At 35.9% G+C, this 26,436-nt stretch overlaps 1 protein-coding gene across 38 annotated transcripts in view; it reads left to right on the top strand.

Moving 5' to 3' along the window:
* The window catches only part of ZBTB20 (zinc finger and BTB domain containing 20), a 753,858-nt gene that overhangs the window by 66,085 nt on the left and 661,337 nt on the right, over positions 1 to 26,436 (top strand). For 20 of the 38 annotated variants that reach the window (XM_072723911.1, XM_072723968.1, XM_072723793.1 and 17 more), the window contains one exon: positions 12,670 to 12,762. The exons of the other annotated variants lie outside the window; for them this stretch is intronic. The gene's annotated coding sequence lies outside the window, so the exon portion shown is untranslated. The remainder of the gene's footprint in view (positions 1 to 12,669; positions 12,763 to 26,436) is intronic. 38 annotated transcript variants of the gene reach the window in all.

Here is a 26,436-nt window from a genome sequence, read left to right as displayed (position 1 = left end):
CAACTAAATCCAACAGATGTGGTTTAAGTTCTTTCTCCCAGGTTTTGGTTATGTTAATACAATGTTTCTGCTGGGGTTTAAAAATGATGATGAAGACAGACAGGGTATTAGGGTTTATTGTACAGAACCATCCTGCAATTTTTGTGATTCTTAGAGGTGTGGTGGATTCTGCTTTCCATTTCCTGTCCACAAGCATGATGATTGTCTGACCAAGAGAGGCATTTGCCATTTATAATATTTAGTTGATTTTGTTGGGACTTAAGACATTGGGACATAATTTTACTATAAATTTTGCCCACTTGCAGTTTGTAAAGGAATTGATCGATGCTTTTGTTCTGGTACTTGCATGGCTTCCTATTGGAAATTTTCCTATGCAGTCATATATACTTTTAGATTTTCTATTCTGTGCCATTGGTCTGTCTAGTCATATGCCATGATTACATTATTTTAATTATAGAGGTTTTAGATTATGCTTTAATATCCGAAGTGTTAGTCTCCCTCCTCACCGCCACCAGCACGCTTCTTTTTCAAGGCTTTCCTGTCTTTTCTTGCTTGTTATTCCAGATAAAAGTAGCAGGCCTTGAGGTGAAAAAAATCTTGGTGCTATTTTTTATTATAATTATGATAAATTCATGAATTAACATAGGGACAATTAATATCTTTATGAAGTTATTCAAGAACCTGCTTCTTTCCATTTGTTCAATAACTTTTGTCTTCCAAAAGTATTTTACTTTTTCTTCTTATAGAGGTTTAAACATTTGTTACTAAGTTTGCTCCTTGGTGTTCTATTAATTTCTTTATATAACTTGTTATTACTTTGTTTTTGTTTTTGTTTTGTTTTGTTTTTACAAACTTGCTATCCTAAACAGTCTTCTCTTCCATAATATTTTCTAAATGACTTTTTGTTTCTGTAAAAGAAGGTTATTGATCTTTGTATGTTAATTTTGCAGATTCCCACTTTGCAAAATTCTCTTATTGTTTATAGTAGCCTGAGGTGGGTTTGAGCCCTGCTTCTACAACAGTGTCTGTGAGACTATGGACAAGTTATTCTGAGCCATTTTACTCATCTACAACAGCACAGATAAGAAAACCCCGTGCCCCCTGACAGCTGGAGACTAAATGAGATCATAGAGTAAAGCACCTAATATTTTGCCCAGCATATAGTAGTTATTCAATTGCTGATATCCATTAATAACATAATATAATGTGATATGTCATAATGTAATATAACATATTATCATTATTATTATTAAAGTATGGTTAATATGTTATTGGATCATTAAGGGTTTATCATGTCAATTTTTACTACAAAAATGGGGTGAATTAAAGAAATGAAAAAAACACTTAAACTTTCTGATAAATCTTGGTGATTTAAGACACTTAGGGACCAAAGACTAATCCCGAAGTTAGGATATTTTGCAGCTGGATATGCATATTTCCATTACTTCTACTCTAATTATTATTATTGCATGCAAGACTCCTTAGCTCTGGAGAGTAAGTGGAGGGAACTTCTTGATCATCTAGAGTGATTATTCAAACCAATTTATGGAGTACATTGATTCTAGCACTTATTGACTATCTAAATAAATGTGAACATCTAATCTAAAGGCCTGTAACCATTTATGTTCTACTTCAAGAATCTGGCAACATTACTACATTTTCTTAGTAAACAATGCACTAACTTGTCAATGAACTTTTGTGGAGTAAGTATTGAACATATACTATTGCTGTAAGCAGAATAAAAGTTTTTGCCAGCCCATTATATAACACTTGTCATGAAATCGATGAAAAAACTATAATTGATAAAAGTGTAGTTCAGTATAATTGTTCCATGACGTTTCAGCATCTATTACAATTTAATAAAGTGGTTATTAACTTTGCAAATACGCTTTTAATTCATCTGACACAATCTTTTGCTAAAAAGTGAAAATGCCAGATTTTCAGGGCTCATTTTATTCCTACCTCATGGTTGTTTTTTGAGTGTTAAATGAAATAATGCACTGGCATTATAATGCTGTTAATATATGATGATAAGGCAGGTGCCTGGCTCATGGTAAGTGTTTGAATATGGTAGGTTTTTTTGGTTACTTTTATTATTACCATGGCTGGTTCTTCACTCTCACCCCACACACATATTTTCCAACTAGTTTTATTCTTACTAGGAATATGGTTCTATGCTTAGAATATATGTAGGAAACATGTCTCATAATGGCCATTAAAGAATAAACATAAATAATATATTTTATATAATTTTTCAATATTGAAGTTAGCTAAGGTGGAAGTAAGAACTCCATAATTGGAGGATACGAAACCTTTCATTGCTTGTGGATGAAATTTCTGAGGAGCTGCTAGGATGAGGAATGATTTCTCTCAAAGAATTATAGATACATTTTGTCCATAGGTTAGAGTTTTCTGAAGTTCTGGCTTAGCACTCATTATAATTATTCCTTCATAGCCCCAGAGAGCTCCTTTGCTCATTTATTCATGTGGAAAATAACCTAGGGTATGTATTCGGTATAAAACACTGTTCTGGGGAGTTTGAGATGTACAAATAGCAAGGTTTGTTATGTGAGCTGTCTCTATTCAAGAAGTCTGGAAGACTGTTAGATAACAATGAGGTTATGTGCAAGGATTTTGGAGCCAGATTATTTGGTTTGAATCCCTGCTTTGATGCTAGTTGTGTAACTTTAGGTGAGTTTTTTAGCCTATTTGTGTTTCAAGTTTTTTTTTACCTACAAAATGAGGCTGAAAATAGTACCTACTGTTTAGGATTGTCCTGAGGATTTCAATAATTGAGTATAGGCACAGAATTTAGAGCAATAACATAAGCTTTCAATAAATGTTGGTTAACATTAATATTATTACGTAGAACAGAATAAAATTAATGCTGTAAAACAATAAAAACAAACTAATGCAGTATCATAGAAGATGATAATAGTAATTTTCACTGTGGCTGGGGAAATGGAATTAGAGGAGCTTTATTAGATGAAGTAATGTTTAAACTGAAACCTTGAAGCATGATTTCTGTAGGGTAAGGAAGAATGGAAGGGTAGGAGTGAGTTGATTTCTAGGTTGAGCGAATGGTCTAAGCAAAGATTTAAAAGTGGTGGAAAGGTAAAAAATAAAACTTCTGGGACTTTGCAATCAGAAAGACTCATTTCTGAACCCCAGATCCACTTGTTAGCCGAGTCGCCCTGGGCAAAGCAGGCTCCATTTTTGTTCTCTCTTTCTGAGATGTAGTCTCTTAACTCTGCGTAGGCAGTAAGTTACAGCAGTTGGAGGGCTGACCTTGGCATGTGATGCCTGTTGTCCAATAAACCATTATTTTGTCTAGTTTTTAGTAGTTTGAGGCAGGAGACTAAGTCATATTTCTATTACTTCATTTTCAGAAGCTGAAGACCAACATACTATTTTCACTTTTCTCCTCATTGAGTTTGGGACTTATCATCTAATGTGTTAGCATTATAGTTGGTTACCTTGTTGTGTACTCACTACATTGCATTACAATTTTTAGCTAGCTTGTCTGTGTCCTCATTACACTGGCTTCTTTGAGCACAGGCACTATGTCTGGTTCATCTTTATCTCAACTACCAACCCACTCTTCTTTGGAGTCTGGCACATAGCAGGAAGTTAATGGATATCTTTTACTTTCAATTTGTAGTTAAAAAAACGATTTATTGTTTTGTGCCCTAACATGAAAGACTTTGAATTCTACACTAGAGTTTGGATTTTATTCAATAATAAACCAGCCAGGATTTTTAAGGAAATGACGGAAAATCCTTAACCAATTAGTGTTTATTGTTTTGTTTTGTTTTTAAAAGAAGATAACTCTGGCTGCACAAAGATGGATGAAAAAAGTTAGAGGTTGAAAGTAAATAGATTATTTAGGATTTTAAGCAATAACAGTGGGAAAAGAAAGAGCATTGGCCCAATCTGGGGATTAGTTGGATGGGAGTGCTGCTAAAAGGAATGGTGAGAAAAATGATGACTTGTTTTCATGAACTGTTGGATCAATTCCTTTAGAATGAAATGTTAGGTTATTTTGCCTTCTTTGGCACTTAATTAAAGGACTTTAGTGTAAAAATTTGCAAACAAAATTTCACAATGTAAAGAAGTAATTCATGGTAAGGGTTTGTCTAAATTCCATTTTAGGTTTTTTTTTTTTTTTTTTTTTTTACTAGAATAGAGTGTGAATTTAAGACATTCTATAATTCTTACAGGAAATGGATTGTGAATTTTATTTTCTTATGTAGTGATAATTTTCTGTTATACTACAAATATCATTGTCTCTTTTTCTATACATTTTTTTAAATCCCTTTTCTTTGGGATGAACTATTTTTCCCTCTTAGTTTTCTTCTTCTGAAAGATTGCTTGTCTTGTCTTCAGAATATGTTGTTAGTAATGAACTCAGTGCTATAAGTTCATTTTGTTCACTTGAGTGGGATAGTACCTGTAGAATGATCTAGAGTGAGAGTTAATTTTTCTCAAATATACTTTAATTTTGATTTTGTAGTACTGCTTCTCATCCAAATTGTCTTCTCTTTCTGAGAGAAGTTCGAAGAGCTCATGAGAGAGTGGAAGCAGTGATAGAAGTGGAGGGAACAAGAAACATTAAAACAATAATAGAAACCCTCCAGTGCCAACATTTATGTATACAATATAATAGTAGCTTTTTGAAAAGTTAAGATACTTGTAACAAGAACATGTTTACAGTGGTCTGACGGACATTAGTTAGAACTAATGGGCTGAATATGTGGAAGGAAACATTTCTTCCAATGAGTTCTTTGCATTTTGGATGATCTAACCTAAGAAAAATTGGCACAATATTCAAATCAGGGGATCCCCGGGTGGCGCAGTGGTTTGGCGCCTGCCTTTGGCCCAGGGCGCGATCCTGGAGACCCGGGATCGAATCCCACGTCGGGCTCCCGGTGCATGGAGCCTGCTTCTCCCTCTGCCTATGTCTCTGCCTCTCTCTCTCTCTCTCTGTGGCTATCACAAATAAATAAAAATTAAAAAAAAATATTCAAATCAGCCACAGCAACCTGACAAGGTAGGGGAATATTTTTAATATTCTATTCCATTTCTCATTTCAATTTCTGATGTGAACTATTTCTTACTCCTGTTATAGAGAATGGCACAGCCAATGACTATTATTTATCGAATCACCCTTTGTGCTGATAACTGAACTATGAGGTAAATATTATTCTTCACAAAAGTCTCATAAATTTGCATTTTATCAATGAAGAATCAAAGGCTAACTTAGATCAAGCTACTTTCATAAGGCTACACATCTAGTTATAGTGGAATTTTTTGGAATCAAGGGTATAACAGGTAAAAATGGATCATGAAGTCTGATTTGTGTACTGTTATGTATGATGAAAGGAGTTTCTCACTTTTATCCAGTAAACAGAGGAAATCAGCTTTTTGGAACTGGAGTGGAAAAGGGCCAGGAAGGGAGGGCAAATGTTTGTGTTTTTGACACTGTAAGTTTATTAGAGAATAAGAAAGCTGATGCCTCATGGTGGCTTGTCTTTCCAAAGCATAGATACTGCTTTTGGCGCCCTGTTAGGCAGTAGTGGCCAGGGCACCTGAAAAACAGCATTATGCCTTGCTGAGGCCAGTTGAGAGGCCAGGAGCAATGGTGGCCTTAGAACTTTTAACTTTGTTTGAAACACCTTTTGTGGGAAAAGTTACTGGGCATAGCTATTCCACACTGTTAGAGCCCATGGGACCTGGTGCCATCTAATGAGTGCTGTATCAGTTTCACCACTGATCTGACCTGAAAGTCCCTGGTCTTAACCACTGTGCTATTTTGTGTAACAAGCATATTATTCAGTATACCTGCATCACTTGCAGAAAAACCCAACACCTATTCCTGCAAACAGTGTTAAACTCCAAAGTAACATGGAACTATAGCGTAGAAGGGGGAAAACAATATGTAATATGATCTCTTACTGTGAGTGGGGACCCCCCCCGAATGTATAAGCAATTAGAAATTCTCTAAGCTTCATTTACTTGCAAGAATATTCACACCTAAGTGAATTGCAGAGATTAAAAAACCCTGACTCTCAAGTTCAGCTGTAAAAAAGTCTAGTTATTTGCCTAAGTTTCAAAAGAATAGTTCCCTAAGTATTTCAAAATGTTCAACTGGCTGCCCCAGCCATTCTCTTTGGAAGCTTCTTTCTCATCCTCATGGCACATCCCTCTGGCATGCATGACCAGCTGCAAGCTAAGCCCTGTGGAATAAGAATTCTTTCATCCCTTTGTGTGATGTGTTTCATTTTCAGAGTTTGGATGATCCTCTTCGGCAGCAGCAGCAGGCATTGTTAGTTTCAATAGGCAGTCTGGATGCACAAGAACAGTCATCATAGAGAGACAGGCTCTAGGGTCCATCCCTTCGTGCCATGGTGCTGTGTTAGATCACTTTCCTCTGCTGGATTAATGGCCAGAGAAAAAGGGAAACAAACTGTACCCAAAGCCGTCCAATTAAAGTACTTGAACTTCACTGACGTCCATCCTATTGTTGTCTTAACTTCCTAACCTATGGTTAATTATTCTGACCAGTAGAATGAATAACATAAATAAGAGAATTATCTTAAATTCCCTATTTTCTTTAGTTTGACAAGCCATCAAAATTTTGTTATGTAAGATGAAATAATAATGTTTTTGGTAGAGTGCAACTTTTGTTGTCGTTGTTAACCTTTCTGCCTCTTTCCTAATATCTTCACCAAAGTCACTGCCAGGACTTATTGTATGAAACTACTCAGCCTTTAAATATTTATCTCTGTTCACAGTCTACACTGCAGCATTAGTTTATTCTGGGCACTTTGGTTTCCTTGAATCTCCAATTGATCCCACTCCCATGACTGCGATATTCTTTTCCTGGTTAATCAAGAATTCTCTATTTCTGCTCTGTCATCCATGCCACTGTAAGTAGGAAAGTAATTTAGGCTTTTGGCTCTCAGCCTCGTCATTTGTGAAATGACCTCCCCTGACTCTGAAGTTCTGTGTCCAAAATACAAACTAGGATTTCCAGTAGTAATAATTTATATGTGTATGATGATTGATAGTCTGCAGAGTGTTTTCATAGATTTTATTTTATATAATTCTGACCATAGTTCTGGGAGAGGTGTGTGTGTGTGTGTGTGTGTGTGTGTGTGTGTGTGTGTGTGTGTAGAAAACGGTATTGTTGTCTCCTTCTGCAGCTCAGGTTGGTGAAGTGACTTAACCCACATATATAAGTAGCAACAGGCTGAATGTGAACTTTAAACTCCGAATTTTTCCTCTAGTAGGGACACAATTTCTTTTTAAACCTAAATTTCTTCATTGATTATAAGTTTCATGCTTTGGGAAGAGGCTTCCTTGTACTTGATTGATTTTGGGATACAGTGTCACCCTAGTTTTATCAGTGAAGGAGTCTCCTAGGATTTCTAATTAAGAAAGATAAAAAGGAATATGTTACCTTTCTAGTATAGAATTTTGGTATTATTGTGAACTCCTCTATCAGATTTAATCGTACTTTCCAATTGTAAACCCAGTTTGCCAGAAACATAATATAGCCATATACTTATTAAATATTATTTCTTGCAGTTAGGGAAGATATGAATATAATAGAAGCCCTCTTGGCCAATCCCTGCTTCAGGCAAATAGGATACACTCTGAAAAATGGTGTATTTTGCTTATCTGTTTACCTGCTGGTATGCTTACTTCAAGTCATTTGTGTTTGTCTTCAAATTTGTTTATGCCAGTTGAATGTGTAATTGTAATTTATGCAAACTGATGAAATACAAGTAAAAAAAATATAAAGCATTATTGATTTTATGAAACTTAAGTTAAATGCTTTGGAAAGACTTTTTAAAGGTGAATCACTAAACAGATTACAACCTAAATAGGTGTGTAAACAACTATGTAGGATAGCCCAGGTTGGGAGGTAGGGGCTGAATGTAAAAAATCTGGAAGGATCTTGCACTGAATTTGCTTTGCAAGTCCCTTTAATCTCTCACTGACTTTAAGTAATCCAAAACCTTTAAACTCTCACTGACTTTAAATAGATGATATGATGTGGTACAGTTTAAGCAAGAAGAATAATGTGACTTACCAGACCAGGAGTCAATGGCAGGCAACTCTTGGTCCTAAATCAAAAGGATGGTCAACAGGTGTAAAGTTTTATGTTTTACTTTGAAATAAACTAAATATATTAAAATTGTTTTAACCAGCTTCTCTCTATGTCTCAGTGTCCTGTATAAAATGAAGATAAAAATAATTTTACCTGACAAGGATGTTTTGGAGTATGTGAAGATTAAATGAAACAATACATGCATAGCGCCTAGAACAATGCCAGTCACAAGTACTAAAAAAGTTGTCTATCTTCATCATCATCTGAGATTATCTGTTGTAGGACTTATGTATACTTATATTGAAAGCATAATCTCTGGATCACTCCTGCCAGTCATTTCTAATGACTATTTTAGTTGCAGGACATAATAATTCTGGTTTGGGTTAGTAACAAAACTGTTCATTTCCTGCTTCTATCACACCCTTACTTTCAGGATTTATGGGAAGAGGAGGCTTGCCTGCCTACACCTGTTCTCAGGAGATGCTAAGATCTGAAACTATAAGACATAAATAAAAGGCCTAGGGGTACTCTCTGCTAAAGACCATCGAAAGGAGAATTTAGCGTGTATTGGGGGAGTAGTGTGGGATGCGTATGTAGTACCTGCCCACGTGGAGTCTAGATCTAGCTCAGGCATTTCTTCCTTAAATGAACATTAACCTTCATGATCGCAGTCCTCTCACAATTGCAAATAGCAAACAAAGGAAAAGGAGAAAAAAGAAAGAGTGATAAGAACCTGTTAGTCGAACTAAAATAATTGTGTGGTAGTCAAATACTGACTGTAACAGTTGTATTCTACTCAATGCCCACAATTTCTAAATGCTTCTGGTAAGCGATAGATTATAGGTTTTCATTATTGAATCCACATTTAAAAATTGCTTTTTAGAGGAGAATTAAGCTTTTACTTGCTTTCTTTCTGGATGCTGGCACACACATTCTCATATCATTTTATATCCTTTTTTTTTTTTTTTTTTACCTACAAATGTCCTCCTTATAGGAAAGAAGCCAGTGCTTCAAGGTCAGAGAAAACACCAATGCTGCTGATACTTCCCCCTTGGTTTATATGTTATAGGGATTCTAGTGACATTAGAGTAAATACATTATCGATCATTTATATTATTACTATTATTCTTATGAAATAAGTGATATAATTCACCTTCTATTAATGATTTATGTAGCACTGCCATAATCCTTAAAATAAAGCAAATAGGTAGCAAAGTGGAATTTAAGACATTCTCCAAAATTGAAAAAAATTTTAAATGTTATAATCTAAAGTTATCAAGTACCCATTTTGTCTTTTTAAAATAGTACAAGTATCATCATTGGTCACTTTCTGTAACTATTATGGAATTAGGTCTATTTGTGTTTCATATTGTAGTTCATCCTTACCTGTCATAATGTTTTTTGATTAAGATAAATATTGTTTTTCTACTTCATAGCTCATCATTACATTGGGATTACCTCAGCTCATACAACATACATTTTTTTTTACCCATGAATGTTATTCAAATTTCTCCTCTACTCTATCTTTCCTGTGCCTTCATTTCAGTCATTATATGTCCTTCCAATTTCAGCTGTCCTCAGCCTTTAGCCCTCAGATGTATATTCATATATATATATAAACTCATATATATATGAAGTCAAATAATACATATATATTTGCTCTTCTGTATATAATCATTTGTTAACTTGTATCCCACTTTCTAACCAACACTTTTATTCCTTAGTTTGTTGATTTAAATTTCACCCACTTTTTTCCTTAGCTATACTATTTCTATAGAGTGATTTTACATGGAGACAATAGTAGAACTTATAAAAGCTAGGCAGTAACCCAGAAAAAGCTGGTGTTTATATACCAAAGTACAATAGGCTAGGTATTTAGGTTTCTGTGCAGTGAGGACCTACCCATGATGACCTCTGGTTATACAAGACATTTTTAAGGAGGTAGAATTCAAGAGAATTTTTCATCATATGCAGTTTCTGTCAGTCAGCATGATATTCAGAACCCCTTGCCAAGCACCTTTCTAGGCAGAGAAAAAAGTTACTCTCAGTTTGGATATATTCAGAGTGCTCTGTTCTTGACTCCTATCCCTGGGGACCAACCCTTGATAGTTTAAATTTTAGGCTGTGGATTAAAGTATTTCTGTAAGTGACTTGGGATGCTTTGCTAAACCCCAGGTGATGGGTTAATACCTCATCAGCAGTGATTCGCTGTGACGCTAAAATTGAGGTTAGGTAAGCAAGTTGGCTTTAGTGAATAATAGTGGTCAGAATATCGTGGAACATGAAGTTGATATACTGGAAGAATGTAAAATTAGGCTTATGCACATATGCAATGGTGCTATTTCTATTTTGTTTAGAAGGAAGTTTGGGTATCATTGCAAATGATATGAAAGGCAGTAACTTGATCAAAGTTCTAGCTAACTTCTCATTTCTCTTTATTGAAGAGATGTAGGGAGGACAATCTAAAGTAAGAATAGTAGCAATGAGATTGACTCTCTTTTACTTGGTTTTCAAGTAGTATTTTTTTTTTTTTGCCGTGTTGAAATTTATTGTTTTGTTATCTATTGAATGATTTAACAGATGTTCAAATAAAGATCAGATTGATGTTTCATATAGATATGCACACACTTAGAAAATGCACATTCATAAGATTTGACTAGGTTGATCAGCTTTAAGTTCCATTGAATTATTTGGCTTATCAAAAAGCAGATAAGTTATTGCTACCTGAGTTTGTTGGCCTGATGTTATCTGTAATTTTATTTAATCATTCATTCATTCATTCATTCATTTTTTCCCTGGGTACCTATTATGTTGGGGATTGTATGTGGCACAGGAGGGAAGGCAAAGATGAGTAAGACATGGTCCCTGCCTACTAAAATTTTTAGTCTAGTAGCTCTTGTATAAAACATTCTTAGATTGGCCTTTACTATAATAATGTGTTGGTCCCTTGACTATTCTACATCCAAGAGGTCTAATTACTATTATTATGATCAGATTTTTAGTTGGTATCTTTAATGTTCTGTGTACTGAATTTAACATAATGCCAATACCTTTAGACAGATTATAATCCCTGAAAGATAACATAAAATATTATAAAATATTATGGTAAACAGAAATTTATCAAATACTTTTTATAGATTTAATACTGATTTTAGTCATATCACCCTCTTTCCTTTCATCTGATTCCTCCTTTATTTGGGAGAAGGGATGGGAAAGGATGATTGACATTTAGTAGTGAAAATCCACTGTGAATAGAAAACCCAACAGAAACCTTTTGGTTTCTACTTGGTTTCTAGTTCTATAAAATACAAGGTTAAGAGCCAAAGGAAATAAAGATGGAGAGATATGCAGATGACTATCATGAAGTATCTTTATCTTATATATGCCATGCTAAGGAGCTAGAAATGAGGTAGTATCCTAAAGGGTTTTAAGTAAGGAAATGAAAGCTTAGTTCTGTTGAGAAAAAACAAAACAGAACAAAACTTCAGGTAGAGAGAAGAAATTGGAGTCTGTGGGACCAGACAAAACCATTTTCTTATTACCTCTAATAGGTGATTGAATCAGATGATCTCAGAAAAGCTTTTTTAACAGTAAAAATCATATGATTTTATGACCCTATGAATGACTACACCTATAGAATTACCATCTTTGGAAACCTTAACAACTGACTTCTAGTGAAGCCTGGTGATTGAACCTGTTTTTCCTGGTTCCCTCCTACTAGGGAACTAAAATCATAAATAATAGACTAAAAAATGAAAGACTAATAGTAATGAATTGACCAGCATAAGGAAGAGAAGACAACTTATGAAAGAGATACAGTTTTTAGAAGATGTAAAGGGTATAGAGGAATTAGTAGAACTGAGAAGGCTAAATACAGGTGCCTGAAGAGTGTGAGGCCAAGGAGAAAATAAGCCAGTTCATGCTCCAGAACTGACAAAAATTGAAAGGCAATAGCTGAGGTAAAAATAAATGATAATTTAATGTACTCAAAGAGACAGGAAATATAGTACTTCCATGAAATTTTCCTGAAAATAGAGCAAAAAGTGAGATAAATGGAAAATAGGGAGAAAAGATAAAATCAGGCAAATAACATAATAAACCACACATCTGATTTATAGTTTCAGAAAACAGAGGAGAGTGCAGAAAAAGATAGGGAAAGAATGGTCATAAAATTATATTATAAAAATTTTCAGAATTGAAGGACATTAGTTTCTAGTTTGAGAGAGTCAACTGAGCACCCATAAGAAATGTAAAGCAGATCTATACCGAGGTCCATAACTGGAAAATTTTAGACTACCAGCAATATATACATAATAAAAGCTTGTAGTTAGAAAATATAGACCTTACACGTTTGCTTAAAAATGAGACTAGTATCTCATTTTTTTTTTAATGGCTACATTCAAAGCTAGCTGATGTGGCTTTAAAATTCTGAGGGAAAATAGCTTGTAACTTGTAATTCTATACCTAGCCAAACTATTAATCAGTGTGAGGGCAGGAAAAAGACATTTTTAGACAACCAATCCTCAAACTACCTTCCATTGTTGCTTTCTCAGGAATCTTTTGGAGGATGTGCTATATCCAAATGAGGAGAAACTGAGGAGGAAAGAGGAAGACAGAGGATTCAGGAAATAGGTGATGATAACAAGGTGAGAAAGGTGAAGGGAATTTCCTGGACAATAGCTGTGTTTTGGTCTTAAGAATAACCAGTCCTCAGTTGGCCAGCTTCCTGAATAACTCCAGAAATGGATATGTTCAGAAGGTAGAATTAGAATTGTCAGGATGCTTCATTTTAAGACTGTGAAATATATTCAGACAGGCTTTACATTTTTGTTGTAGAGGCTTGGAATGGGGTCAAAGTGGCAATATTAACAGTAGGAAGGATACATTGTTACTCAGGGAAGGAAATGTATGAAAAATATGCTAGCTCTCTGAATATTGTGAGGATGAAAGAAAGGAAGGTGGGTGTTATAAAGAGAACTAATTCTTTTTTTTTAAGATTTATTTTTATTTATTCATGAGAGACAGAGACAGAAACAGGGAGAAGGGGAAACAGGCTCCCTGTGGGGAGCCTGATGCGGGAGTCAGTCCCATGACCCTGGGATCATGACTTGAGCTAAAGGCAAATGCTCAACTTCTGAGCCACCCAAGGGCCCCAGTCTTTATCTTTCATGATAGGAAAGAAATAGATCGACAGCTTATAAGTAAAAATTAAGAATATATTATTTGGAAATAAAGAGCTAAATACTAGATATTTTGACGAATCTCAAAGTTGGGATATGGGCTGCCATTTCTCTTTTGAAATCTTGTGGTACTATTTAACTAGTAAGCTGTATAGATGTACTACTTTGGAAACTGAGAATTTATAATTTTAAAATTGAGAAGAAGAGGAATAGAAGTATTTTCAGTTTTGCTTTTTCATATAGAAGAGTAACTCTTGATGAAGTATATATATTTTACTTATCTGGAGGAACTAAATAGATTATACCCTGGCATTGCTGACATTTGTCCATTCTGTTTCTTGAGGATAACTATTATTGGGAAGGGTTTCCTTTTATCCCTTCAAGGTGCACATATTGTTTGCATGGTGAAAGTAATGGTGAGAAATCGTAAAGTTGTTGCTCCAATTCTCAGAACTTAAGTGTGTGTCCCAAATAAAAGACAGCCAGTATTACTAAGGGTTAAGGAGAAATAGAAGCACCATGGGTAAACTTCCATTTGATTTGGTAGATACACTCATATAAGGCAAATTAAACAGTTTATTTGTTAAACAAAGAATAGCGTCCTCTCATTCCAAGTAGTCTTAAATACTCAAGATTTTTTCCTATCAAAAACTTCACATGGCTAGTTCATGCATTCTCATGGAATGCTTTTAACTGTTCACTGACTCATTACCTATTCATCTATAGCTAATGTAAAACCACTTTTGCTGTGGTTTACAAAAATATGGAGGTTATGTGACTCAGTGCATGCAGTTCAGAATTTAGATTATCTTTCAAAAATCAGAAAATGCTTTGCCAAAAATCCAATGAGTGTGCTCAAAATATCAAGTGCCTTTTGAAGTTTTTAAATAAAAAACTTCAACAACAAAACCCAACAATAAACAAACAAAAACCCCAGAACATGTCTTGTAAACAAAAGAGTTTAGCAGACATCCTTAAACCTCCTTGAAAGAATTTTTAGAACATAAGAGAGGCAGAAACAGAGACTGAGGTAGAAAAAGGAAATTTATCCTTGAATTTTTTTTTCAAACCAAGGACATTTGGTGTTGACAGGAGAAGGAAGAGAGAAGAAATGAAGAAAGAACATGATCTGTCTCAAAGATTTATTTTATAATTGATTGTAGCTTATAAAGGTTTTCATTGATGGTTGTATGGGAGGAAGAATTCTAAGTTTCAATGCTGACACTTTGAAGAGTTGCCCTGTTGTTGCAGCTGCTTGGGCAGCCTTGCTCAAACATCAATGGTGCATTGTGGCAGCTCGCTCTGCTTCCCTGTTTCTGATGGACATTCTCCAGGCAGTGAAGGGCAAAGGGGCTGGCAGTGCTGGTAACTGGCATAATGGAAGTTGTTGGACCAGTTTTGAGTGTATGCGTGTGAACAGAACACTTAATGACAGTTTCTGTATTATGGTCAGTCTAAGTTCAGGGTCAGAAGATACTTTCAGGTCAATTAATAGAGATGGAAATATATATATTTATCTTTTTTTGTGGTTAGAGTGCATATTATTTGGTTATATACATATATACACATATATGTATATTTACATATTATATATATGTGTTTGTCTTTTTGTGGCATAGAGTGAATATTATTATTTTTTTAATATTTTTTGTAGTGTTGGTAGAAAGGACTGTTCAGAGCCTAAAAAAGATTCAGTAGGTACTCAAGATATAAGTACACTGAAATATTTCCATCATAAAATAAATGTCTTTTAGTGTTCATTATACTTAATTATTGATCTTTTAGGATATTCTAATTAAATATTTTCTATTTATGAAAATGTCTCATTTTTTTCAGCTATTTCTGTATGTTCAATAACATTCCAATTTGTTCTTTTAGAATCATAAAATTTTATAAGGGATATGAAAACTCACCTCATACTGAATAAATAGAGCCATTACTTAGAAGAATACATTATAATTTTAGGAGGTGATACAGAGAAGAAAGAATTGATGAACATTTATTATGTATATATTTTTTCTGCTAGAGGAAATATCTTCAAGTTGGAAGAGGGAAATGTAAATCAATGATTGAATTGGTTACTAAGAGGCTTTTTTGGCAAATTTGAAATCAAAGTCCATAGGGTTTAACAAATTCTATTCCATAATTTTTGAAAAAACAAAGCACCCTGCACATTTATATTATGTGTGTTTTTCAAAGTGTTGTCAACATATATTTTTACTAGATCCTTATAGTGATCCTGAGAAGTAGCCACTACTACTTTGAATAGTAGACACTAGGTCTACCTTTTTATTAACTCTCATTTATTATTCACTATACTCAAGAAGACACTATTATCTCCATTTATAGATGTTAAAATAAACTAAATAAATTTTTCAATTCCTAGCTATGCATCAAAGTATTTGGAATCCAAATGTAAGGAGTTTTTCTCCAATGACTATGCCTTTTCCCTTGAAATCCATAAATTCTAGATATAATCACACATGAGAGTTGGAAGCTATAAAATACTAGGTATAAGCAAATATGTAAAATCTTAAACATAAAATATAGATGAATTCTGTAATCTACAGAGTTAACTTTATCTCTGGCAAAATTCTGAAGTGAATTAATCAATTCACCCATGTCAATTAAATATCATTAAATGCTTTAAACAGTTCAATTAAAAGACAGAGATCGTCAAACTAGATAAAAAATAGCCAGCTATATGCTGTGTATAAGATTACTATATTAAATAGAAAAACAGAGATAGATTAAAAATGAAAGGATGTGAAAATATATACCAAGCAAACATTAATCATAAGAAAGGTGGAGTAGCTATATAATAACAGAAAAAAGTACACTTCAAGACAAAGAATATTGCCATAGATAAAGAAGATATACCCATTCTAAAAATCTGGGCATATAATAATGGCTTCAAAATAAATGAAGCAAAAAACTAATAAAAATTAGAGAAAAATGAATAATTATACTTGGAAGTTTAAATATACTTTTCAGTAATTGATAGAGTAAATATAGAAAACAACCAGTAAAGATGTGGAAGGCTTAACTAACACTTAACCAATTTGATTTAATTGACATTTATAGAATCTTATATCCTGCAGTAGAAAATACACATTCTTTTGAAGTACACATGGAACATTCACCAAGATGGTCATATGCTGGACCTTAAATCAAATCTCAATAACTTTTAAATGATTGAAATTATACAAATATATTGTTTATACACAACAGACTTAATTTAGGTATAAAAAGAATAGAGAAAGCTGGGAAGGGTTGAGGTGATGGGAGTATTAGGAGGACCTTGCCTTGTCCCTCAAGCACCGCTAGATAAATATCAAATCATTCTGATACCCAAGAAATCAATTTGAGGACTGACAGAACAAACTGCACAACTAGAGGGAGAGAAGAGGCCAGCCACATCATGGAAGTGCAGAGGCCTAGTTGGGGGAGAAACAGATGGATTGTGAATGCTGCAGCAAGGAGGGAGCCCTTGTCATGGAGAGAGGCAAGAGAGAGAGATAGAGAAGCACACAGGGGATTGCACAAAGAGAACACTTCCCAAAAGCCATTGACTGGGAAAATGAGAGGGGCTGAATTTTCAAGAGTTTATAGCCAAACTGTGGAAGGAGCCACAATGTCCTTCAACAGATGAATAGATAAAGAAGATATGCTCTCTATATACAATGGAATATTACTCAGCCATCAGAAAGGACAAATCCCCACCATTTGCTTTGAGGTGGATGGAACTGGAGGGTATTATGCTGAGTGAAGTAAGTCAATCGGAGAGGACAATCATCATATGGTTTTACTTATATGTAGAATATAAGAAATAGTGAAAGGGATTATAAGGAAAAAGAGGAGGACTGAGTGGGAAAAATTAGACAGGAAGAGAAGCCATGAAAGACTTCTAACTCTGAAAAACAAACAAAGGGTTGCAGAAGGGGAGGTGGGTAGGGGGATGGGGTAACTGGGTGATGGGTACTGAGGAGGGCACTTGATGGGATGAGCACTGGGTGTTATAGTATATGTTGGAATATTGAATTTAAATTTAAAAAAAGTATAAAAAAGTATAAAAATGTTTTTACAACCAGCAGTGCTCAAAGACTGAAGTTTTAGGGGTCCATGGCATGGCCAGTGTGGAGACCTGAGGGTGTTGCAGCACTCCTGTGGAGAAGGAGGGCAGATAGCTTGTGGGCAAATGACTTGATCTGAGGATCCCCTTGGTTGCACTGGGAGAGACAGCTCTCCTTTCTTGGAGTGCTCTGGGGGAGTGGGCATTGCCTCTCTGGGGACAAAAGAGCCATCAGGCACCATTTCCCTCCTCCACCCCTTAAGGATAAACCAACTTCAGTAAGCAGCACAGCACCAACAGTGGCAGCCTAAACTGCTTACACCAAACATGGCCCCCCTGCACTCTGCTGGTGCTGCTTTTCTGGGGCAAGTGTGCCTGAGAACCAGAGCGCTGATCCCCTCCCCAAAAGACCAACACAGACACCCCCCTTCTTCTGCAGGCAGCATATCTACCAACCATAGAGCTCTTCAATGCTTCAGCTCTACTAGAAATGAAATCAAGTCTGTTTTAACAAGCAGACCAGAGCACACCTAGTTAAAACTCACCACACTCTGGCCAAGATCCAAACACTGCCACTACAGGCAAGGAGAAACAGGACTGACCTGAAGAAAAGAGCAGCCAAAACACAGCAACAGAATGCACACAGCATACAATGGAGACACTTCCCAAAGTACTGGACCTTGAACAGTATATTACATCTTCTTCATGAAGCCATTGCCCTCAGGAGCAGGACACTTAACAGGCTTTCCTAACACAGAGAAGAAGACAGAGACCTAGACAAAATTCCAAGATGGAGGAATTCATCCCAAAAGAAAGAACAAGAAATGTCATGGCCAGGGATCTAATTGAAGCAGATATAAATAATATGCCTGATCCAGAATTTAAATCAATAATCATAAGGATAATAGGTGGGCTTGAGAAAAGCATAGAAGGCACCAGAGAATTCCTTTCCACAGAGATAAAAGACCTAAAAACTAGTCAAGCTGAAATGAAAATTGCAATAACTGAGATTCGAAACTGACTGGATGTAATGACCACAAGGATGGAAGAAGCAGAGGAGTGAATAATTGGTAAAGATAAAATTCTGGAAAATAAGCTGAAAGAAGAGGGAAGGAAAAATATTAGAATGTAGACTTAAGGCACTCACTGACTCTATGAAGCATAATAATATTCATATCATAGGAGTTCCAGAAGAAGAAGAGAAAGAAAGGGGCAGCAGGTTTATTCAAGCAAATTATGTATGAAAATTCCCTAATCTGGGGAAGGAAACAGACATCCAAATCCAGGAGGCACAAAGAACTCCCATCAAAATGAAGAAAAACAGGCCAACACCAAGATATATTATAGTTAAATTTGCAAAATATAGAGATAAGAAAAAAATTAAAAACGGCAAGACAAAAGAAGTCCCTAACTTATAAGGGAAGACAAAAAAGGTTAGCAGCAGATCTATCCACAGAAACTTGACAGACAAGAAGAAAGGCACGATGTATTCAAGGTGCTAAATGGGAAAAATATGCAGCCAAGAATACTGTATCCAGCAAAGCTATCATTCATAATAGAAGGAGAGATCAATTTTTCCAGCCAAACAAAAACTAAAGGAGTTTGAGACACTAAATCAACCCTGCAAGAAATATTAAAGGGGACTTTTTGAGTGGGAAAGGAAGACCAAAAGTGACAAAGACTAGGAAGGAACAGAGTAAATCTCCAGAAACAATGACAAAACAAGTAATAAAATGACACTGAATTCATATCTATCAATAATTATCTTTTTTAAAAAGATTTTTATTTATTCATGAGCAACACAGAGAGAGAGACAGAGAGAGAGGCAGAGACACAGGCAGAGGGAGAAGCAGGCTCCATGCAGGGAGCCTGATGTGGGACTTGATCCCGAGTCTCCAGGATCTCGCCCTGGGCTGCAGGCGGTGCCAAACTGCTGTGCCACTGGGGCTGCCCCTATCAATAATTATCTGAATGTAAATGTAAATTTACTTTACTCTGAATATAAATGGACTAATGCTCTAATCAAAAGACATAGGGTGTCAAAATGGATTAAAAAAAAAAAAGACTTATCTATATGCTGCCTACAAGAGACTCATTTTAGACCTAAAGACACTTGCTGATTGAAAGTGAAGGGATGAAGAACCATTTATCATGGTAATGGACTTCAAAAGAAAGCCAGAGTAGCAATAGTTATATTAGTCAAACTAGATTTTAAACCAAAGACTGTAATAAAGGATGAAGAAAGGCACTGTATCATAATAAAAACATCTATCCAACGAGAAGATCTAACCGTTGTAAATATTTATTCTCCTAGCTTGGGAATACCCAAATATATAAAACAATAACAAACAGAAAGGAACTCATTGATAATAATATAATAATATTTGGGGACTTTAATACCCCATTTATATCAATGGATGAAATATCTAAGCAGAAAATCAACAAGCAAACAATGGCTTTGAAGGACACACTGGACCAGATGGACTTAAGGGATATATTCAGAACATTTCATCCTAAAGCAGCAGGATACACTTTCTTTTTGAGTGCACATGGTACATTCTCCAGAACATATCATATACCAGGTCACAAATAGGCCTCAACAAGTACAAAAAGACTGAGATCATACCATGTATATTTTCCAACCATAATGCTATGAAACTTGAAGTCAACCATAAGAAAAAAATTTATATACTGCTAAAGAATGAATGAGTCAACCAGGAAATTAAAGAAGAAGTTAAAAAATGGAAACAAATGAAATTTAAAGTATGATGGTCCAAAAATTTTGGGATGCAGCAAAAGTGCATATAATTGCATATAAGTGCATATTTCCCTCTTTCCCATAAGAGGGAAATATATGGTAATATACACCTACTTCAAGAAGCAAGAAAAATCTGAAATATGCAACCTAACCTTACACCAAAAGGAATTAGGAAAAGAACAACAAATGAAGGTTAAAATTGGCAGAAAAAGGGAAATAATAAAGCTTAGAGCAGAAATAAATGATATAGAAATAAAAAAAAACAATAGAACAGATCAATGAAACAAGGAACTTATTCTTTGAAAAAAAATTAATAAAATCGATAAACCCCTAGCCAGACTTATCAAAAAGTGAAAGGATCCAAATAAAGAAAGCCATGAATGAGATAGGAGACATTATAACCAATGCCACAGAAGTACAAACAATTATAGAAGAATATTATGAAAAAATTATATGCCAACAAATTGCCAATCTGGAAGAAATGGATAAATTCCTTGAAATATATAAACTATCAAAACTGCGACAAGAAGAAACAGAATACTTGAACAGACCAATAACCAGCAGAGAAATCGAATCAGTAATAAAAAATCTCCCAACAAACAAAAGTCCAGGGCCATATGGCTTCACAGGGGAATGATACCAAACATTTAAAGAAGAGATAACACCGATTCGTTTTAAACTGTTCCAGAAAATAGAAATGCTTCCAAACTCATTCTTTGAAACTAGCATTACCTTGATTCCAAAACCGGACAAAGATCTCATTAAAAAAATGATAATTACAGGTCAATATCCCTGGTGAACATGGATGCAAGCATTCTCAACAAAATACTAACAAATCGGGGGATCCCTGGGTGGCTCAGCACTTTGGCGCCCGCCTTCAGCCCAGGACCTGGTCCTGGGGTCCTGGGATCGAGTCCCACATCAGGCTCCCTGCATGGAGCCTGCTTCTTCCCCTGCCCGTGTCTCTGCTTCTCTCTCTCTCTCTCTTTCTCTCTCTGTGTGTCTCCCGAATAGATAAAAATGAAATCTTTAAAAAAAATACTAACAAATCAAATCCAACAGTGTATTAAAAGAATCATTCACCACTCTCAAGTGAGATTTATTCCTGGGTTGTAGGGGTGGTTCAATATTTGCAAATCAGTCAAACTGATATGCCACATTAATAAAAGAAAGGATAAGAACCATATGATCCTCTCAATAGATGCACGAAAAGTATTTGACAAAGTATAACATTCATTCCTGATAAAAACCCTCAACAAAGTAGGGATAGAGGGAACATACCTTAACAGCATAAAGGCCATATGTGAAAGATCCAGTTATTACATCCTCAAAAGGGAAAAACTAAGAGCTTTTCTCTATGTTCAGGGACACAACAGGGATGTCCACTCTCACCATTGTTATTTAATGTAGTACTGGAAGTCCTAGCTTCAGCAATCAGATAACAAAAAGAAGTAAAAGTCATCCAAATTGGCAAAGAAGAAGTCTAAACTATCACTATTTGCAGACGATGTGATACTCTGTAGAAAACACAAAACACTGCCAAAAAAACCCGCTAGAACTGATACATGAGTTCAGTAAAGTAGCAGGATACAAAATCAACATACAGAACTCTGTAGTATTTCTATACACCAGTAATGAAGGAGCAGAAAGAGAAACCAGAAAGTCAATCCTATTTACAATTGCATCAAAAACCATAAGACAGGGTTAAACCTAACCAAGGAGGTAAAAGATCTATACTCTGAAAACTATAGAATATGTATGACACAAAGAAATGGAAAAATATTCCTTCCTCATGGATTAGAAAATCAAATATTGTTTTTTTTTTTTAATTAATTTTTATTGGTGTTCAATTTACCAACATACAGAAAAACACCCAGTGCTCATCCTGTCAAGTGTCCACCTCAGTGCCCGTCACCCATTCCCCTCCAACACCCGCCCTCCTCCCCCTCCACCACCCCTAGTTCGTTTCCCCGAGTTAGGAGTCTTTATGTTCTGTCTCCCTTCCTGATATTTCCCAACATTTCTTCTCCCTTCCTTTATATTCCCTTTCACTATTATTCATATTCCCCAAATGAATGAGAACATACACTGTTTGTCCTTCTCCGACTGACTTATTTCACTCAGCATAATACCCTCCAGTTCCATCCACGATGAAGCAAATGGTGGGTATTTGTCGTTTCTAATTGCTGAGTAATATTCCATTGTATACATAAACCACATCTTCTTTATCCATTCATCTTTCGATGGACACCGAGGCTCCTTCCACAGTTTGGCTATTGTGGCCATTGCTGATAGAAACATCGGGGTGCAGGTGTCCCGACGTTTCATTGCATCTGAATCTTTGGGGTAAATCCCCAACAGTGCAATTGCTGGGTCGTAGGGCAGGTCTATTTTTAACTCTTTGAGGAACCTCCACACAGTTTTCCAGAGTGGCTGCACCAGTTCACATTCCCACCAACAGTGTAAGAGGGTTCCCTTTTCTCCGCATCCTCTCCAACATTTGTTGTTTCCTGCCTTGTTAATTTTCCCCATTCTCACTGGTGTGAGGTGGTATCTCATTGTGGTTTTGATTTGTATTTCCCTGATGGCAAGTGATGCAGAGCATTTTCTCATGTGCTTGTTGGCCATGTCCATGTCTTCCTCTGTGAGATTTCTCTTCATGTCTTTTGCCCATTTCATGATTGGATTGTTTGTTTCTTTGGTGTTGAGTTTAATAAGTTCTTTATAGATTTTGGAAACTAGCCCTTTATCTGATATGTCATTTGCAAATATCTTCTCCCATTCTGTAGGTTGTCTTTTAGTTTTGTTGACTGTATCCTTTGCTGTGCAAAAGCTTCTTATCTTGATGAAGTCCCAATAGTTCATTTTTGCTTTTGTTTCTTTTGCCTTTGTGGATGTATCTTGCAAGAAATTACTGTGGCCAAGTTCAAAAAGGGTGTTGCCTGTGTTCTCCTCTAGGATTTTGATGGACTCTTGTCTCACATTTAGATCTCTCATCCATTTTGAGTTTATCTTTGTGTATGGTGAAAGAGAGTGGTCCAGTTTCATTCTTCTGCATGTGGATGTCCAATTTTCCCAGCACCATTTATTGAAGAGACTGTCTTTCTTCCAATGGATAGTCTTTCCTCCTTTATCGAATATTAGATGACCATACATTTCAGGGTCCATTTCTGGGTTCTCTATTCTGTTCCATTGATCCATGTGTCTGTTTTTGTGCCAGTACCACACTGTCTTGATGACCACAGCTTTGTAGTACAACCTGAAATCTGGCATTGTGATGCCCCCAGCTATGGTTTTCTTTTTTAAAATTCCCCTGGCTATACGGGGTCTTTTCTGATTCCACACAAATCTTAAAATAATTTGTTCTAACTCTCTGAAGAAAGTCCATGGTATTTTGATAGGGATTGCATTAAACGTGTAAATTGCCCTGGGTAACATTGACATTTTTACAATATTAATTCTGCCAATCCATGAGCATGGAATATTTTTCCATCTCTTTGTGTCTTCCTCAATTTCTTTCAGAAGTGTTCTATAGTTTTTAGGGTATAGATCTTTTACCTCTTTGGTTAGGTTTATTCCTAGGTATCTTATGCTTTTGGGTGCAATTGTAAATGGGATTGAGTCCTTAATTTCTCTTTCTTCAGTCTCATTGTTAGTGTATAGAAATGCCATTGATTTCTGGGCATTGATTTTGTATCCTGCCACGCTACCAAATTGCTGTATGAGTTCTAGCAATCTTGGGGTGGAGGCTTTTGGGTTTTCTATGTAGAGTATCATGTCATCGGCGAAGAGGGAGAGTTTGACTTCTTCTTTGCCAATTTGAATGCCTTTAATGTCTTTTTGTTGTCTGATTGCTGAGGCGAGGACTTCCAGAACTATGTTGAACAGCAGTGGTGAGAGTGGACATCCCTGTCTTGTTCCTGATCTTAGGGGAAAGGCTCCCAGTGCTTCCCCATTGAGAATGATATTTGCTGTGGGCTTTTCGTAGATGGCTTTTAAGATGTCGAAGAAAGTTCCCTCTATCCCAATATTCTGAAGGGTTTTGATCAGGAATGGATGCTGTATTTTGTCAAATGCTTTCTCTGCATCTAATGAGAGGATCATATGGTTCTTGGTTTTTCTCTTGCTGATATGATGAATCACATTGATGGTTTTACGAGTGTTGAACCAGCCTTGTGTCCCAGGGATAAATCCTACTTGGTCATGGTGAATAATTTTCTTAATGTGTTGTTGGATCCTATTGGCTAGTATCTTGTTGAGAATTTTTGCATCCATGTTCATCAGGGATATTGGTCTGTAATTCTCCTTTTTGGTGGGGTCTTTGTCTGGTTTTGGAATTAAGGTGATGCTGGCCTCATAGAACGAATTTGGAAGTACTCCATCTCTTTCTATCTTTCCAAACAGCTTTAGTAGAATAGGTATGATTTCTTCTTTAAACGTTTGATAGAATTCCCCTGGGAAGCCATCTGGCCCTGGACTCTTGTGTCTTGGGAGGTTTTTGATGACTGCTTCAATTTCCTCCCTGGTTATTGGCCTGTTCAGGTTTTCTATTTCTTCCTGCTCCAGTTTTGGTAGTTTGTGGCTTTCCAGGAATGCGTCCATTTCTTCTAGATTTCCTAATTTATTGGCGTACAGCTGTTCATAATATGTTTTTAAAATCGTTTGTATTTCCTTGGTGTTGGTAGTGATCTCTCCTTTCTCATTCATGATTTTATTAATTTGAGTCTTCTCTCTCTTCTTTTTAATAAGGTTGGCTAATGGTTTATCTATCTTATTAATTCTTTCAAAGAACCAACTCCTGGTTCTGTTGATCTGTTCCACAGTTCTTTTGGTCTCGATATCATTGAGTTCTGCTCGAATTTTAATTAACTGTCTTCTTCTGCTGGGGGTGGGGTCTATTTGTTGCTTTTTCTCTAGTTCCTTTATGTGTAAGGTGAGCTTTTGAATTTGAGATCTTTCCAGTTTTTGAATGGATGCTTGTATTGCGATGTATTTCCCCCTCAGGACTGCTTTTGCTGCATCCCAAAGATTTTGAACGGTTGTATCTTCACTCTCATTAGTTTCCATGAATCTTTTTAATTCTTCCTTAATTTCCTGGTTGACCTTTTCATCTTTTAGCAGGATGGTCCTTAACCTCCACGTGTTTGTGGTCCTTCCATACTTCTTGTCGTGATTAAGTTCTAATTTCAAGGCATTATGGTCTGAGAATATACAGGGGACTATCCCGATCTTTTGGTATCGGTTCAGACCCGATTTGTGACCCAGTATGTGGTCTATTCTGGAGAAAGTTCCATGTGCACTTGAGAAGAATGTGTATTCAGTTGAGCTTGGATGTAAAGTTCTGTAGATATCTGTGAAATCCATCTGGTCCAGTGTATCATTTAAAGCTTTCGTTTCTTTGGAGATGTTGTGCTTAGAAGACCTATCCAGGGTAGAAAGAGCTAGATTGAAGTCACCAAGTATAAGTGTATTATTATCAAGGTATTTCTTCAGTTTGGTTATTAATTGGTTTAAATATTTGGCAGCTCCCACATTCGGGGCATATATATTGAGGATTGTTAAGTCCTCTTGTTGGATAGATCCTTTGAGTATGAGATAGTGTCCCTCTTCATCTCTCACTATAGTCTTTGGGGTAAATTTTAATTTATCTGATATAAGGATGGCAACCCCTGCTTTCTTTTGAGGACCATTTGAATGGTAAATGGTTCTCCAACCTCTTATTTTCAGGTTGTAGGTGTCCTTCTGTCTAAAATGAGTCTCTTGTAGACAGCAAATAGATGGGTCCTGCTTTTTTATCCAGTCTGAAACCCTGCGCCTTTTGATGGGGTCATTAAGCCCGTTCACGTTCAGAGTTACTACTGATAGATATGAGTTTAGTGTCATCATATCTATTCAGTCCTTGTTTTTGTGGATTGTTCCACTGAACTTCTTCTTAAAGGGGAATTTTAAGAGTCCCCCTTAAAATTTCTTGCAGAGCTGGTTTGGAGGTTACATATTCTTTCAGTTGCTGTCTGTCTTGGAAGCTCTTTATCTCTCCTTCCATTTTGAATGAAAGCCTTGCTGGATAAAGTATTCTTGGTTGCATGTTCTTTTCATTTAGGACCCTGAATATATCCTGCCAGCCCTTTCTGGCCTGCCAGGTCTCTGTGGAGAGGTCTGCTGTTACCCTAATATTCCTCCCCATAAAAGTCAGGGACTTTTTTTCTCTTGCTGCTTTAAGGATCTTCTCCTTATCTTTGGAATTTGCAAGCTTCACTATTAAATGTCGAGGTGTTGAACGGTTTTTGTTGATTTTAGGGGGGGATCTCTC

Source organism: Vulpes vulpes, chromosome 1, assembly GCF_048418805.1.
Source record: "Vulpes vulpes isolate BD-2025 chromosome 1, VulVul3, whole genome shotgun sequence".
NCBI lineage: Eukaryota > Metazoa > Chordata > Mammalia > Carnivora > Canidae > Vulpes > Vulpes vulpes.
Note: the sequence above shows the minus strand (reverse complement) of the source record. Positions and strands in the feature narration are given on the sequence as shown.